Raw genomic sequence first — 17,507 nt, forward strand, 5'->3', positions numbered from 1 at the left:
GGAGATGCAATAAACACAGGAAAAGATGCCCAACCTTAGAGTCAAATGTAAATCATTTCTCGCTCACTAGACTAAAAAAAGTGAAAATTCCAGAGGTGAGAAATTGAAGGCCACCAGGGACCAGGCACATTCCTTAGGCTCACTGAGCCATCTTTTGCACGTGGCCCTCCTCCACATGCTCACAAGATGGCTGCTGCACCTTCAGGCATCACGTCCAGGATCCGGCAGGAAGAATTGGGGCAGGAAGGGAGAAGGCAAAAGGCTCCTGCCCCCCAGTCTGCTCCCTTTAACCAGTTTTCTTGGAAGCCCAATTCTGCTTACATCTCATTTGCCAAAATTGTCCCGTGGCTGCATGGGAGGATGGGACGTGATTTTTTTTAACTTTTCATCATATCAAGTGCAGAAATCATAAGTATACCACTTATGGATTTTCACAAAGTGAACACATCTGTCTGACCAGCATCCAGATCCAGAACAGCCTCCTTGCAACTTCCCACGTGCTCCCTCCCAGTCACTAGAAAAGGTATTTTTAATGGGTATATTTCTCGCTACTGATGCAGGGTCGGCGAGCCGAAGAGTCGAAAGAAAGATTTCTTGGACACTCAAGGTCTGGCAGTAGTGCTCTTTTATTTAGAGAATAGTATGGAATAGCATGGGGACAGGACCCATGGGCAGTAAAGAGCTGCTGCATGGGGACAGGACCCACGGGCAAGAGGAGCTCCTGCTGCCGCTGGCATGGGAACAGGACTCATGGGCAGTCAGAACTGCTGCTGCAATGTGTTGAGGGTTAGGGCTAAATTTCTAAGGCATGGGTACGTGACTTATTTTTACTGGAAAAAGAAAAAATGGTGTAAAAAGTCATTAAATGGTTTCAGTGCAGATGGGGTCTGGTTATTGTGTGGTCGTATAACTTTAGATATGAATCTGGTCAAATAGATCGGCATGTAAGCCAGCATGCCCTGGGCTTCTCTCCCTGGGGCAGCCTTGATCCACATCACTACGACCAAAATTGGGTTAAGAAAGAAAAAGCGAATATAAGTAACCAGCAGTCTGTCACACTCATCATTTCATGTTTGCCCAAAGTCACTCTTATCTTTAAATCTTCTCCCCAAAACTTTCATTCTTAGTCCAATAAATTTTCTTGTCCTTTAAAAGAGAATGGTTGATATTTACGTTCTCTGTAATTTCCTATTGTGAGACTGGGACCAAGAACAAGCTGACCCGAGCAGGAACTTTCTGCAACAGTAGAATCATAGGTGGACACAAGGAGAAGGTCCCCGTGGGATGCTGACCGGGTCCCTGAGTTTGGAGATGTCTGTGAATATGGAGACATCCTAGAGAACCATTAGGGACCCCATCTCACAAATGTGATGAATAGGGGAAAAATTTGCGATTCTGTTGACATTCTTTAGAAGTGAGAAAACCCAAAAATAAGATAAGTGTGGCCAAATCTTAGAATTGAGAATTTATTCAGTATTACAGTATTCATATCGGAGAGAACATCTTTGTTATGAATACAGGCAGCTTTCCTCGGGGCTCCCATCCTACTGAACATTGTAACATTCATCTTGGAGAGAATCCCCGTTTGCGGGAGGCATCTGCCAGCATCCCAGCACCACATGGCAGCAGCTAATTCACATGCAACAGGAACTCTACAAATGCAATAAATGTGAGGGCTTTCAGCAAAGTAAAGCTCATTCAACGTCAGAGAATTCACACTGGAGAAAAACCATATGCACGTAATGGATGTAAAAATGCTTTCAGACGGTGCTCAGAGCTAATTAGACATCTGGGATTTCAGAGCAGAGAGGAGCCCTGTGAGCACAATGGGTGAGAAGGAACCTTCAGTCAGTGTCCCACCCGCAGACAACGTCAGCTAATTTGCTCCGGACTCAGCCGGTCATTTGTGATGAAGCTGGAGAATCATCTAGAGGAAGTGTGGAGGGTCATCCAGCCTGGAGAGAAGCCTGGGAGCATAATCACTGTGGAAAATCACGTGGGGCTGGTGTAGCTCTTTCTCATCATGGGAGGACTCACAGGAAAGAAAGACTCTCGTGTTGTCAAGATTGCGGGCGATCATTTAGTCAGTAATCAGGCTAATTCACACTGGAGAAAAAGCTTGCTTGTCAAGAATGAGGAAAAGCCTTCAGTTTCTTCCTTGCTGGATTTCAGAGAATCCTTAGTGATATAGGGGGAAACTTCACGGGGGACTTAGGGCTTATTAAGTTTCACATTAAAGCATCAATCCTATCAAACTAAGGATTTCAACTTTTTGCTTTCTCCATCCCAACCAAAGCGTTCGTTCCTTTCTCTGATTATCTCACGGGATTTTTTTGGTCTTTAATGACTTATCTTCCTAATATTATCACTGCTTTTATAAGCTTAACTTTTACTTCTACTAGGTATTCATTCAGTACATTTCTGCTGAATGAATTAAGTAATGTAGTAGGTAAAAGGGTTGGCCTGGTCTTGACCTCTGGGGCAGGACTCCAGAAGACACGCGGGCTCTGTATCCATAAGATACGCATAAGGACTGTGCTGAGGCCTGAGGCTTAGTGGCAGAATCTGAGGCAGCAAATTCTAATATCATCGCAACACATCCATGTTTGGGCCCCATTAATGTGATGAACTTCTACGGGCCCCATCTCTATACCGCTGAAGATTATCTCGAGATGGGAACCGGGTGGGTGACTTTTCCAGAGTTCTGAAGGGAATGGAGTAATCTGTCTTTGTGGGGTACCTGAGGAGGATGCCAGTTTATCTCTGGTACGTATCTAAAGCTAGAAACTGAAAGAGGGAGGGCTAGCATTCTTGAGTTCAACTTCTCATTTCATGAGGGAAGGATCAGGTACATTTTTTTGTGCTGAAGAAACACAAAAACCACACTGCCTGATGAAAGGTGGGTCAGAAGAAAGCTTCCTCTGCTCCTTGTCAACCGACTGCGTTCTCTCCTCCAACCTAACCGCCATGCCCAGGCTAGGATTCAGTCTTCCCAAGACATCCTTGCCTCCCGCGACATCCACTCTCCCATTGAGGTGGAAGGGATCCTGGCTCCTGGCTTTGCTTCGAGAAGACAGGAAGAAATGGCAGAAAAAAAAGGGGGTGGTAGAAGAGAGACAAAGAACGAAGAGCGTGGGCGTGCCCACACACAGGACGGCCACAATTCAGGGCACCTCATTCCTAAAAGGATCTACAGTGTCACTCAGGCTGGCTGGGGAGTAACTAAAAGGCCTCATTTTCCACCGGTTTCACTCTAGCTGCCATAAACTCCTTCCAGCTGGTACTTGGAGCTCATAAACTCCTGCTGTGCTCACTGGCCTCCTTCTGCACGAGTCATCCAACCCGCCCACCACCTGCCCATTCCAGGCAGCCACTGCGGCTCCTTCCGCATGCTTTCCATGGCTTTCTGGCCTGTACTTACGTTCTGCATCTCAGACATTAATCCTTGAGCCCAATACACAAACTGATCTTCTTTCTAAAGTTCATCATGAAGCCCCATTTTAGAAGACTCATGCATCTAGAACTTTCCTTAACCTACCTTTCTTTCCTTGTCTGTGTCCTGTAGGGGCCAGGGGTCAGGGCTAAGTGCCAGAATTGCTCTGTCGGCTGTGAGCAATCTTGACTTTTATTTCCTACCATATGAGTAAGATTTCCAAAGTCTGAACTTGGGCTGACTTTCTATTTGGAGCTACACCAAGAACCACGGGGCTCGAAGGAGTTGTTCAGAGTTAGAGGATGAAGAGGTCAGAGGAGTGCTATACTGGTTAAGACTGCCTTAGGCTGCATGTAGCAGAAATCTGCTTGCAAAATAAAGACATTTAACGAATATATCAATAAGAATGGAAATAGGGGTTCCAGGACAGGTGGAGTGGCTCAACAATACCATCAAGGACCCAGGCTCTTTTTGTCTGTCTGCTCAGCCAACCTCGGTATGTTGGTTTTTCCCTTGGTCTTGTTGCCTCCTGGTCTCAAAATGGCTGCTGCAGCTCCAAGTATCATGCCCTTAAACATCCACGTTCAAAGCAGGAAGAACGGACAGGCCTCTTCACTCTCTCTCTTTTAATCAAAAAGCAAAATTCTTACTAGAAGGTCCCCCAGCCATTCCTTCATAAGTTTTATTGGCAGAATGAAGTCACATGCCCACCAGCAAGCCAACTGACACCAAAGTAAAGAGCTTGCTGCAATGACACACACAGGCGAGGCTGGACCTAGTGAGCTGTGGGGCACAAGGGTGCCTCCCGGGCGGACTGCCCTCTCTGCCTCTCACAGAGTCCCAGCTCTGCCCTCGTCATTCCCTCCTCTATCCTCTTGCCAAAATCAGGCTCACTGGTCCCTCCCCGGTAAGGGTATCCTCTCCAAGTCAGAGCTTGTTTTTGTTTTTCTTCAACCTCTAACTTTCTTCTTCATTTAATCTTCTTTTAATCCTGGCCAGCACACTGGTCCAGCCAGGCCCTACTTGCCCTCGTGACATCTTGTCACACACTGCCTATCCTCTCTGATTTTTTGATTCAAACTTCCCAAAAGGGACTCTGGCTGGTCTGACTGGCTTTTCCTTGTATTTTCGAGTCAGGTGACTTCCAAAATCGTTGGCCAGCCTGTAACGGATCCTGGTCCAATGACTGGTGTGGGGGTGGGGGGGAAGGGGCAAAGAGCAGGGTCGCGTGGTACAACACAGCCATGGCCACGGCGGCTGAACGAGACAGCTCCCCACACACGGGCTGTGGGCTGGGACAGGTGCAGAGGAGAGGAGAGAAGAGCATGGATAGGGGGTTTGTGGAGCCCAGAGCAACAATATAAGATTAGGCTACTCTGTGGAGAGGGGCTTCACGGGAGCACGCAGAGGCAGCAGAGACATGAAAGCAAAAGCTATTTTGGACATTTCAGCCCCACTTCAGTGACCGCCTCATGGACAACTGGGGAGGAATCCAGCTGGCAGACAGAAGCAAGGCCTCTGACCTATGGCCAGTCAAACCGCCCCAGTCAAATACAGTCAGTGGGGCCACTTCAGCTGAGGCTCAGACAGGGCGGAGCAGAACTAAATTGTTCCTGCCTTGCTCTGCCCGAATACCTGACTTACAGAATTGAGACACAACCACCGATTCTTGAGCGGGCCATGACTCGAGGATCTCCCGAATTCCCACAGCAGAAATTCCAGGGGCTGCCGGCAGAAAGCCTGACGTTCCTCATGAACACGGCTTTAATAGGGATGGGAGCGCCCCGTCCTGACCGCTCCTGGCCTCTGAGAAACCATCTGCGGCCCTGACAGGCTGAAGAAGAGAGTGTGGAAGCAGGACCATTTCACTATGGCCAGTGAATAGGATGGAAAGTGGACTGGTTAGTCCGGTGCACGGAATTACAAGTCCTGCCACGGGCAAACTAGGACTTTGAAAGGCGTTGGGGGGTCAGACCTGGACTTGAATGCTTGCCCCTCGACTTGTTAGCTGCATGACCTTGGGCAAGTTATTTAACCTCTCTGAGTCTTACCTTCTCATTTGTACCATGAGGAGAGAAACCTCCCGTGTCACAGGGCTGTTGGGAGGATGAAATGAGATACTGCTCGGGGAACACGTGGCAGAGCCAGCACTACACGCCCCCTAGTTGCTGCACTGGTCAGTGTTAGCCTCTCGGTGAGCGGGGCCAGAGGCCCAGGGAGCAGAGCAGCTTGCCAGCGCACAGAGGCTGGCTGGGCTGGTCAGGACGGGGACTCTACTGGTGTCCTCTGCACGGGGCAATGGGGATGGGGGTGTATTTACACACCGTGAAGCACTTTACGGCTTTCCTTCTTGACCTAGTTTCTCGAGCAAGTTTCCCAGAAGCCTTTGGAACAGCTTCTGAGGAGCAGCCTTCACCAGTTCCCTAGGGGCGCTGAGCTCAGAGCCACCCGTCCCTCCAGGCCCCTGCTCCCGACAGTCTCCAATTGGTGATCCATTTCGATCTCCTCTACCCGTTTCCATAATTTCTATTCAATCTGGTCTTAGGAGAGCGCTTTGAGAGGGTATTCTGGAGACCCACCATAAATGACATCCCAGCCATGGTCCACCAAGGCCGGGGCACAAAAACCCGGGGGCCAGCTGTCCTCCTGCCCAGAGACGACGGGGTGAGCTCCGAGGCCTGTGGAAAGCAGACGAAGAGGCCGCCAGCAAGGGCCCCGCCTCACTCTCCTTCCCTGAGGCTCAGTGACCCGCTCCTGACTGCACCAGGTTCAAGGGTCAGCTGTTGAGAAGCAGCCCTGGGTTCCTAGGAAATGCAGTTCTGATGGGGACTGCCAACTTTAGGGACCAGCTCTCACCATCCCACCGAGAACATTTCTAACCTATTAGCTTTTAAAGACAGTTAGAGAGCTCCAAGGCTACGGAAAACTGAATGCATACACAGAATCGGTCCCCGTTTTTGAGGGGAGATGGAGATTTTGCAGCTAACAAAAGACAAGGGGCCTTTTCTGCGTTTTTGCTTGGACCCCAGAACTTCACCATAGACCGAGGGGATGCTGTCCCCCTCAGGGGCCGGGGAGGCACAGGCGGGACTTCAGGCCAGTCACTAACATCTGTTCTCTTCGCTCCCTCGTGACCCCCGTGGTTGCTGGTGACTACAGAAGCATACTCCTGCTCCACCCCAGATGAGTACCTACTACGTGCTGGTGCTGAGCCAGGCATGCGGACATAGACGCCTCAGGCATAGGCTGTGCCCTCAAAGAGCTCCAAGTTGACATTGAAGGTGCTCTCTGAACCAGCCATACTTAACCACACGGCCCTGCAACAATACTGCTTTCTTGCTTGCTCCCTGCCTCCTCCACCCCAAGGTCACGCCCAGGATTAGCACAGAGCGTGGGGGCTGGCAACGTCTCCAGGCAGAGCTGAGGCAGGGGGACCACGCATCCAGAACCTTGAGTATCAGGGCCAACATGGCCGACCGGCCTGGGGGGCGGGGGAAGGGGTGGCGGGAGGGACAAGATCACCTTCCTTCCGTGTGTCCTGGAAGAGAAGGACCGACAACCGTCCAGGGAAGGCAGACTACGTCTGCATCTCCATCCACGACTGCCCTGAACCACAGATCTGTCTGCTTCAATCGCAGGGTCCGCAGCCGCACACAGTGGCCAAGCCACAGACCGTCCTGAGTCTCTCAGGCTCAGAGGGGCCGCAGACATATGAAGGACAAGACACGGTTCTTCCTCAGAGAGCTTCCTCTAAGTCTGTTTGAGAAGAAAAAGGCAAAATAGGTCACAAAGAACGAGAACACGACATGTGTGTGCAATGGGTTTTACGGGCAGTGAAGGCCCAGAAGTGCGGGCTGGGAGTTACTGCAGGTCCCCAGAGTCCCAGGAAGGCTTCAGGGAAGAGGGGGGCTTTGGGCCGGCCTGGAGGATGGGCAGAATTTGGAGTGGCAGGGGCTGCCTTCCAGGGGGAACTGGCTGTGAGCAATGAGCACGGTGCTCAGAACACAGTTCGCTCATCACTCCCCTCGTAAAGAAAAGGGCTCAACCACCACGTTCCCTTCTCTCTCACTGCTGTAATCACAAGAGGAAACAGCCAGAGGCCGGCGTGTTCGTGCACAGAGCTTTGCTTCTCAGAAGTGGGGATTGTGACACTCTCATTTCCTGTGGTGTCATCACAGCGTGAGGCCAGGCCGAGGACAGACTGTCAACACCACCGCTCAGCCCTCCTGCCAGAGCCGACCAGTGGGGGCTGGCCCGGGACTGCTGCCCCCAAAGGCCAGGATCCGGAGGCTGCATGCCGATGAAGACACCCCTTTGGGAACCCACAGACTCTAAGCCCACACCTCGCTCCACCGGAAGGATACACGTGGCCAGACATGTGGGCCAAATTCTGGCAGAATATCAAAGAATTCATACAGCAGAGGAAATCTCTGAATATTCTGAGTAAGGGAAAATTTCCACCCATCTCCTGATACTAGAGAGACTCCCCATGAATGGCCCCAGGGCAGGAAAATCCTCTGAGGACATCATGGGGGAGGCCCCGGTACAGACGAAGGTGACCCCACCGCAGAGCTCGACCTCTGGGGTGTCACGAGGAGGAGCTGACAGCCCCAGGGAGGGGAGCGAGAGGGCCTGAACCTCACTGACAGCACATGAGCTGTTCTGGAGCCGAGTCTTTCAGGCGTAATGAATTGGGGGTGGCGATCCTTTGAGGAGAAATCAGTCCTTATTCATCACTGGAAGATTCCGAGCGGAGAAAGGGCCAGTGTCGTCCCGAATGAGGGACCTGTTGCAGGTGCTCAACCTCACCAGACACAGGCGACCACGGGGGGCCTGAGGGGGACTGTCAGAGGGGCCTCAGAGCACGTGTGACAGGACACGTTCCCACAGGAGACAGACACCACGAAGGGGCGAATCTAGAAAGCACTTTTGTTGAAACTTGTACTTTTAGTACAAGTCACGGGAAGACAGACTGTGGCTGCGGGGATCGCAGACACCCTGTAGGAGAGTCTGCTCCGTGACACAGTCGTGCACATGTAACCCTTGGGGTCCACCCACAGGGGCACCTAATGCTGTGCAGAAGAGAAGGGCCTGGGCTCCGCTGACGTTGGTGGTCTCCTATTCCCCAGGGCCGCAGTGTTTCCTCGTCGTCCGTCCTCCTTCCCCCTCTTTCTTCAGTAAAGTCTCGGCCTTGTGTCTTCACATGTGCCCAACCTGCCACGGGAGTCGTCCAATGGCAGGAGGCCCCTGCCCATCAACGGGCTGGCGACCACTTTACACGTCTGACCACTGGCAAACACGCCGCAGGGGAGGGCGCGGTGACTGGTTCATTCATTCAACAAGTGTCTTCTCAGCTTCTACTCTGCTCTGTAGCTGGCATTAACATTTGTGCTGGGGATAAGGGACAGGGAGGAAGGAGGTGTCAGCAACAAGTGGCTTGGACAACCTCGGGGAAGAGAGAGGGGAACAGGAAGACAGTGGCACCTTTTGGACTGCAGGGGTGTCTGTGTCCCAAGGCTTCGGAGGGGGCGTAGGAGAGAGCGCGGGGAAGGGAGGGAGAAAGAACGCGGGCGTAATGGCTGTTCACCACATGTCGAGCTGGCCCGGGGTTTCTCAGAGCAATGGCCTGGGACCTGTTATCTCCACTTTGTAAATAAAGAAAATAAGGTGCGCGCACAGCTATTAAGTGGCAGAGTACTTGAAGCTCAGTCCATCTCGCTCCAAACCCCACTGTCTGCCCCACACAAGGGAGGGAACCGGGCCATTAGTGTGCGATTCCTCGGGCTGTTTCCAGAGTTGTAGGGACAATGAGAGGCACCTGGCGAACTGGGAGGGCAAGGGGACAGAAGGAGAGAAGGGGACGGCTTTCGGAGACTCTACTTCAGGGACCAGGGAAAGCACACTCCGTCATTCCGCATTCACTCATTCATGCGCCCATTTAGCAAATCTTCATTGAGCGCTGCGGAGCGCCGGGCAGGGTGCGTCAGTGCTGGGGACGCGAGTAAGACTGACACGGTCCCTGCCCTCCTGGAACTTCCACTCTAGAAGGAGGCAGACAACCCAGCATGCTACGAGTTCTGAAAGGGGAAGTACTGGGCCCCAGGAAGCAGAGAAGAGAATCCCGTATCCCAGACTCGCGGGGTTGGGAGCGACTCCCGGGAAGAAGCAGCGTGTCACCTAAGCCCTGGAACAGCAGGCATCTGCCTGGGGCGGGCTGGGGGGCGCCTTCCCGAGAGCAACACGCGGGAGGGTCAGCTGGTGAGGGAACAGAGTGAACGGAGCCGGAAGATGGCCAGTGTAGTGTAAGTGAGGAAAACGGAGCCCAACGTGGAGGGAGGGGGGGAGGAACAGGGAGGGGCCGGGCCGTCCAGGGCCTCGGGACTCGACCCTGAGAACAACGGGAAGCAGGTCATCCCCTCCCTCTGAGGCCCAAGGCGGCACCGGCGAGGAGAGCTGTCCAAGGCTGCGGGAAATCTGGGCAGACGCGGTCCAGAGGGAGCCTGGGAGTTTGGTCTGTTTCTCCTCAGGAACCAAGAAGGTTTCCCGGGGCGGCAGGGAGCAGAATGAGCAATAAAGCGAGGAGCGGCCACGGTGGCTTCCAGGGGAGCTGCCCGTTCCTGGACCCGAGGAGAAAACTGGGACAGACGTGCATGAGCAGACACCCCCCTCTGGTGGCCGAAAGAGGTCCTGCTCCTGAGGCCGCCAGGGCGGGGTCCACAAGACACAGGCCGGTTCCCACCTTCTCTTGGTTCCCATTCTCGGCTCCCAGGTGAAAGGAAGTCGGGCTGCAGGGAGGTTCCCTACCTCTTTTTTTAGGTTTTAGAGAAACCTGAAAAATGGAGAAAATGTATATATATGCTTAGGAAAAAATGCTAGAAAGACACTCCATGTTACCCGTGATTCTGGAATAGGTGACTAGATTTTTTTCATTTTGTTTACATGTATTTTAAAAGTGTCTGTTATGGACATGCATTACGCTTGTTGAGAAGAGAAAAAATGTATTATGTTTCTTACAAAAGAGCAGAAGTGACAGAAAAGTGGCCTAAGAAGGGACTAAGGTGGAGGCCAGGTGGCTGATGTGGGAGCTGAGTGGCCTGGTGACGAGTGGCTGAGCGGGCCAGCTCCCTTGCCCTTCGGCACCTGGGGAGCACACACCTGGTGGTGATGAAGCCACGCAGAGAAGGCCTGTGTTTGGGGACCGTGTCTAGCTGTGTCCTTCGTGCCCCTCAGCTCACACACACCAGCTTCCCTGCTCAGGGCCATGGTGGTCCCGCCTCTCTCCTTTTCTCATCAAAGTAACAGCTTCCTGACCTGTCACCGCTCACACCTGAGGCTTCTCTTCCGCGTGGGCTCCGATGCTGAACGAGGGCTGTGTCTGCTCGACCACAGCCACACGTGTGACATCACTGTGGCCTTTGCCCGGACGTCTTTTCTAATCTGGAACCAGGAGCTCACCTGGCCTGCAGGCTTGTCACTTGTCACCTTCATGGCTTGTCTCTTCTCTCTCCTGCTTGAAACTCCTCTCTTGGGCAGGATGGCTGCTCAGCCTGCTCTCTGGGAGGTTCCCTGAGGCAGCCCAAGGGCCTGGAACATTCTGCGGGCCTCCCAGCTCTGGCGCCTGCAGAGCTTCCCTGGAGTCTGCTTGAGTCACTGGGGAGGCCTTCCTTCAGCAAGTTCCTGATCTGAGCTGAAGCCGTCCTCAGTCCTGAGGTCACCATCGGAACCCAGACGGAGAGAATCCAAATATTATTGCTGTGCAAAGGTGGCTGTAGAGATAAAACCCCTGCCGATCACAGGGGACCCATGACATGAACGGCGGCATGTGACACCACGATGAAAAATGAGGCTGTAAAAGAATTTCATGATCATATATATTTTTACAGTAGCTTATAAAATAGTATATATACGGTGAGATTATGAGTTACTTCCATTTTCCTTTCAGGCATATTTGTATTTTCCCAATGTTCTGTCACAAACATGTATTCCTTTTATATTAACGAAAACCTGTCAAATTATTATTTTACAAATCTGGGGAGAGGAGGAGGAAAAAGCTTGGTAGTGGGGTGACAGGAGGGGAAGTCTAAGGAAGCTTCTGGGAGAATGACTTGGCCACACAGGAAGAGGGCGCGGTGGGCAGGTGGTTGAGGACACTGTCCCAGGGGGGCCAAGGCTGTGACCTCAGCAGAGTGGAGTCCTTGGGTGTCCCCTGGAGGGCGGCAGGGGATAGAGGTTGAAGTAGCTGCAGAAAGGGTAAAAGGAAGGAGCGGAGGCCGAGGGATGAACGCTGGCTTTGTGGGTGCGGTCCCGTGTTGGACAAAGACTCATAGATGTCATAAACGGTAATAAAAAATAACTTTTACATGGGGGCACGTTGTAGCTTACAAAGTACGTTCTCATCTATTATTTTATTTGACGCTTACAGATGAGGAAACTGAGGCTCAGAGAAGTTCAAGGACTTGCCCCAAATGGCACAGCTAGTATGCAGCGGAGGCAGGACCCCAATCCAGTTGGTTCCAGTGCCCGTCTCGCTGCTCTGTGCTGCTCAGCTGTCCCTCACGAGCACGGGCCACAAGGCAGGGGCCAAGGAGCATGTTACAAACACTTAACTCGCAGGGCCCAGACTGACTGATTAGAACAGATGCTGGTCTCACCTGGAGACCTCTGGTGGGACCTGGTGATAACCATTAAAGGGTGGACCCTGGGAAGGTCTTGAGGATCGGGGGCATCACCGGGTGGCCAAAGGGCTGGCAGGGCACTCAGGGACAGAGCGGCAGCTGCTTACCAACCAGTCTAGAAGCGTTTCAATACTTTCACAACCCGTCCATCCGTGCTGGTGGCACCAGATGAATGTCATCCCTGCCTTGGCCTCCCCGCCTTCTGTGTCCCATGGATCCCAACAGTGACAGGAGATGCTAGAAGTTGTGAGTGTGTCACTTATTTCGGGGAGCTCTTCAGTCAAACTACACTCCCAAGAGAAGGGACCTGATGCTCCCCGACTAGGTGTCCACGGACACGTCCAAATCTGGGAGGTCAACTCTTGGCCCCCGGTGCTCACGCAAGGCCAGGCTGGCACTGCTGATCTAAAACAGCACCCCCTAGTAGGGGATATTTGGCTTTGCAAGGAGCGTTATAGTCCTGTTACAAAGGAAGGTACTGAGTTCTGAGAATTTACAGCAACAGAAACAGCGATGGAACCACTCCTCTCTGAGGGAGAGACAGCGGCGCGTCCAGCCCCTCCACCCTGCCGGCTGCCCCCTCCCGCTGGGGAGATGCCTCATTGAGCCTGTTCTCCTGATTCCCAACTGCCTGCCTTGCCCTGGAGCAGGGCCCCTCCATAGACCCAACAAGGTGACTTGATCTCCTGGGTTCCCTCCAAACGCTGAGTACAGACTACATGGAGGGAAGAAGACAAGATCATCTCATTGTCAAGAAAGGTCTCTGTGAGCCACACCATGGAGCGTGGTTTGGCCAAAAAGCTACCACACCACAGGGACGCTCAGCTCTGGCAGGGGCCCCTGTGGATGACTGAGACGACGGAGGGGTTCCATTCTGTTTCTTGTCCTCCAATGACCTCAGTACCTCTCTGCATTCCACACTTATGGTCTCATGCTAGTTCAATGATCACACTCGGCTCCCAGCACAGATCTGTAAGCTGTGATGTTCTGTCCTGCTTTTCAGCACAGGAGGACCCAGGAAGAAGGAACGAGGACCCCAATCTCTTCCCCAGGGGAAGCTGCCTCTTACCACTGGCTTGGAGGGGGTGGAGCTCCCAAGATCTGCGTTTGAACTGGGTGTCACTGGCTGAAGCTGGCGACGCGTGGTGGTTCTTGTGCCGACGCGTGGTGGTTCTTGTGCCGGTGGTGGAGATGCCCTCTGCCCCCAGGAAACTTCCGGTCCTGAAGAGAATTAAGAAAATTGGGAGCTTTAAAGGAAATAAGGAAATTACTTGCTTTTTTTCTTTTTAGAAGATGTCTTGTTAGACTTTTCCCTCCAGCATATTTCTTTAAAAATTATTCTTTTCTGATTATGGAGCAACATCAGTTCATTGCAAAAAATAAACATTACATATTTAATAAAAATGTTCAAAGTCCTTCATAATCCTATTTCCCAGAGATAATGTAAATTTTTTAAAATTTATTTTATTTAAAAGATTTTTGCCCAACTTTATTGAAGTATAGTTGAGAATTAAAACTTGCATCTAGGGCTGGCCCAGTGGTGCAGCGATTAAGTTCATGCGTTCCGCTTCTTGGCGGCCCGGGGTTCACCGGTTCAGATCTCGGCAGCGGACATGGCACCACTAGGCAAGCCATGCTGTGGTAGGCGTCACATGTGTAGAGGAAGATGGGCACAGATGTCGGCTCAGGGCCAGGCTTCCTCAGCAGAAGGGAGGAGGACCGGCAGTGGTTAGCTCAGGGCTAATCTTCCTCAAAAAAGAAAAGAAAAGAAAAGAAAAAATTACATCTATTTGGCCAGCCCTGTGGCCTAGTGGTTAAGTTTGGTGCACTCCGGTTTAGCAGCTGGGGTTCAGTTCTCAGGGCGTGGACCTACTCCACTCATCAGCCATAATGTGGTGGTGACCCACATACAAAATAGAGGAAGACTGGCACAGATGTTAGCCCAAGGTGAATCTTCCTCAGCAAAAAAAAAAAAGCATATATTTAAAGTGTACAATTTAATGATTTCAAATTAAATTTTCATAAAATAATTTTAAAACCTAAATAACTGAGTTACATTAAATATAATTTGAATCTACTGATATGACATTTCCTAAATTTTTCCCTATATGTCCTAGTTTCAAATATTCTGTCCAGTCGTTCTCAAAAGCCATGAGAACAGCCCAGAAATTCATTTTTCTGAATCCAACCTACCTCTCCCAGTTGGCTTCTAAAACCTGGAAACCGTACCCAAATCCTTTGTTAGAACACTTGTATCAGTTTTCCATTGCTGCGTAACAAATTACTCTAAAATTCAGCAGCTGAACACAACACACACACACACACGACAGATCTCGCACAGTCTCTGAGGGCGGGAATCTGGGAGCCACAGAGCTGGGTGGCCCCCGCTCACGGTCCCTCATGAGGATGAGGCCGAGGCGTCTGCTGGATTTGTGTTCCGAGAGATAAAAGCTTGCTAAGAACAGAATGTGGAAAGACGACACGCCTCAGGGCCCCACGGTTAGTCTAACAGAAGGGACACAGTCGGCCTATACTTCTCTCCAGGTCCCAAGAAGTCAGTGGAAATGGAGCACCCAGAGTGGGAGGTTCAGCCAGAAACGGGAAACTTGTACTTAATTCTGTATTGTAGAAGAAGAGTATATATTTTAGTTTCTGTAGAGTATGATTTAAAAATCAGGGGTTTAAACAACGATTTAAACGAAGCATTCCCAAGTAACAATGAGAATCAGAACATCAGAGAAAAAAACCACCCCAGGAAATCATCCAAATTCTAATTTATGCCCCAAAGGTCAAAGGGAAGAGGTAAGAGGAATGGAGAGACGCAGTGTTGGGCGAGAATGGCTTGGGCCTTAGTTTTCTTCGGAGGACCGACCCTCCCTATTTGCACACATTAGTTCTCTCTTCTCCTACCCACCGGCCCGGCTCACTGAGCTCTCACCGTCATAGCCAGCTCCTCTCCACGGCCCAGGGCGCTCCCAGCCCCAGCTCTGCAGCCCCGGGGGCAGGATGGCCAGGAACTGCTCCAGCATCAGCAGCTCCAGGATGGGCAGCTTGCGATGTCTCTCCAGCCTCAGCCCCTGGTGGCAGAGCTCATGGGGGCATCGCAGAACCTCACCGGGTGGCAAATCTCCTGGTCTCCTGGTGGTAGAACCGTCTGAAGCGCGCGTGGGCCAGCTCCCGGCTGCGAGGATAAAGTGGCCCTCTGCCTCCACCTTCACCACCACAATTCTGTCCTGCTTTTGAGGGGCCTGGGGGTCCAAGGATACAGACCCCCTCGCGGCTGTGATCATTCCTGGCTGGAAAAGTCCCCAAGGAAGGTCACTTGTACTGTGGGAGGGTTAAATTTCAGAGAAATGCTTCTTTATATTTCAAAAACTTTCTGAAACATATAAAATACATTTAAAAAAATTAAACAAAACTCCTTGATGATGGAAATTTTCAATGTCACTAAAGAGAATATAATAAATACAATGAACTCTCATGTACCCATCTCCCAGCTTCCAACGCCATTCATTTTCTGCCATTCTTGTTTCCTTCATGCCCCACCACTGTTTGCGTATGTGTGTGTGTAGTATTTTAAGCAAATCCCAGACATCAGACGTTTTTTCTGATAGATAACTCAGCATGTATCTCTAGCAGACAGGATTAAAATTACACTTAAAAAACATATGTAATACGTTTTGAACATATATGATGGTAGAATAGTTTAGTGTTCTCCGTGCACGCATCTCTAGCACTTATGGACATTCAGCCAATCGCCTTTCCTCTGCTCCTCGTCTCCCCCCCACCACACTGGACATTTTTCCAACAAATCTCACATCATTTCATCCATAAAATCTGCAGTGTGTGTCTCTAAAACTCTTCTCCTTTCTAAAGCATTACCCCAGTAGCGTTATCGCAACTAAAAATTCTAAAGAATAATTCCTTAAATATCATCAATGTTCACATTTCCCTCATTTTTAAAAAATTTCACGGTTGGTTGTTAGAATCGTGATCTGGACAAGGTATAAACGTTGCATCTGGCTGATAAATCTCTTGGTCTACAGGTCCATTTCCCTCTTAAAGAATCTTGTTTATCTTGTAATTTATTTGTTGAAGTGTTTGTCTAAGAACGAAATGACACTTCACAAACGCTCGAGCGCCTGCTCCGTGCCAGGCACTGTGCCTCGCGCTGGAAATAAAGGGGTGCGCAGGCAGCCCCGAGACCGGTCCTGCATTAGGGGCAAATCATTGGCTCTCCCCGGGCCTGGTTCCCGCTTCTCTAACGGAACAGGACTGGACTGGATCCACTCGGACACCCCTCTCATCACTACGATGCACCGTGTGAGTCCACGCAAACGCCCCCAAATACTCCCTCCCAGGGACCCTCGGGAGACCCGCCGAGGGTGGGCGCCCGGGCCGGAGGGGGCGGGCCGGGGAGGTGCCCAAGGCGGATGGGGCCGCCACCTCGCCCTTCCGGGCGGCTGCCCACCTGCCGGGATGCTCGGTGGCCGCGGTACCGCGGAGGAGCCCGCCCCGGACGCCGGGAACCCTCGCCGCCGAAGGCCGGGCCGGGCTGCGGCTACCGCGCCCGCTCTCACCGCGGCGGCGAGCGCTAACGGCAGCGGCGCGGGCCCCACCCCGCCCAACTACAATTCCCAGAGGCCTCTGCGGCGAGCCGGTTACCACGGAGACGGGCCGGCGCCGGCTCTGCGACCTTCCGCGGCCTGGGCCTGCTGGTGGCCTTGCGCAGAACAGCCCCCACTCCCCCGGCTTCCAGACGGGCCGGTCACGTGACCGCACATCCAGCCGTTGGTTCTGGGGCCCGAGGAGGCAGAGCCATTAGTCTGGGCCGGGGCCCCGGGGAGGCCGAACTACATTTCCCAGAAGGCTCCGAGCACACTCCGCTTGTGGTCGCGCGGCAACGAAGCGGTAACGTTGCCCAGGAGACGAGTCCCGGGGTATTTGGGCTCCTGAAGCCCAAAGAAAAGAGGCATTGGAGACAGAGAAGAGGGATAGAAGAGCGAAGGATGGGAAACTTGGTTATAAAGCAACGTTAAAGAGTACATCCCCTCTCGTTTGCCTTTTTTCCACGACGCTGAGGGCGAACATCGCACAGCCCTCTGGGAAACGAAGGCGATCCTGCCCTAAGGACTATGGGAAATGTAGTCGTTGATTACCTGCCTCTACCTTGAGCCCTTGAGATAAGCCAGGCACGCTGAGAATAAGGGATAAAACTCACCTTCTCCCTTTTTGTCGCCCAAACACGAATTTTACCGCCTAAATACTTATGGAACCTGTCCCTTTGTCTTCATGCCAACCCTCAGTGCTGTATTTAAGACACTCTACATTTCCTGGCCAACCGCCCGCCGCCTTGTTGCTCTTGTCTATTCTCCACGTGGCCACCGAAGTAATTGTTC

The 17,507-nt window shown here is 51.9% G+C and overlaps 1 non-coding gene across 13 annotated transcripts; it reads right to left on the reverse strand.

The window, feature by feature from the left end:
• Positions 1–608: 608 nt before the first annotated feature.
• On the reverse strand, positions 609–16,858 carry LOC102148712 (uncharacterized). Of its 13 annotated transcripts, none has more exons than XR_011424587.1 (6): positions 16,580–16,858; positions 15,047–15,487; positions 13,630–13,853; positions 13,178–13,329; positions 10,889–11,216; positions 609–7,189 (listed from the first exon to the last, which is right to left on the reverse strand). It is a non-coding gene; the product is annotated as an uncharacterized protein (transcript). The 13 variants fall into 13 exon arrangements; XR_011424590.1 differs by having other exon boundaries at positions 10,889–11,279; XR_011424589.1 differs by having other exon boundaries at positions 13,630–13,857; positions 16,580–16,738.
• Between the last annotated feature and the right edge of the window lie 649 nt (positions 16,859–17,507).

The sequence above is a fragment of the Equus caballus genome, chromosome 13, assembly GCF_041296265.1.
Source record: "Equus caballus isolate H_3958 breed thoroughbred chromosome 13, TB-T2T, whole genome shotgun sequence".
NCBI lineage: Eukaryota > Metazoa > Chordata > Mammalia > Perissodactyla > Equidae > Equus > Equus caballus.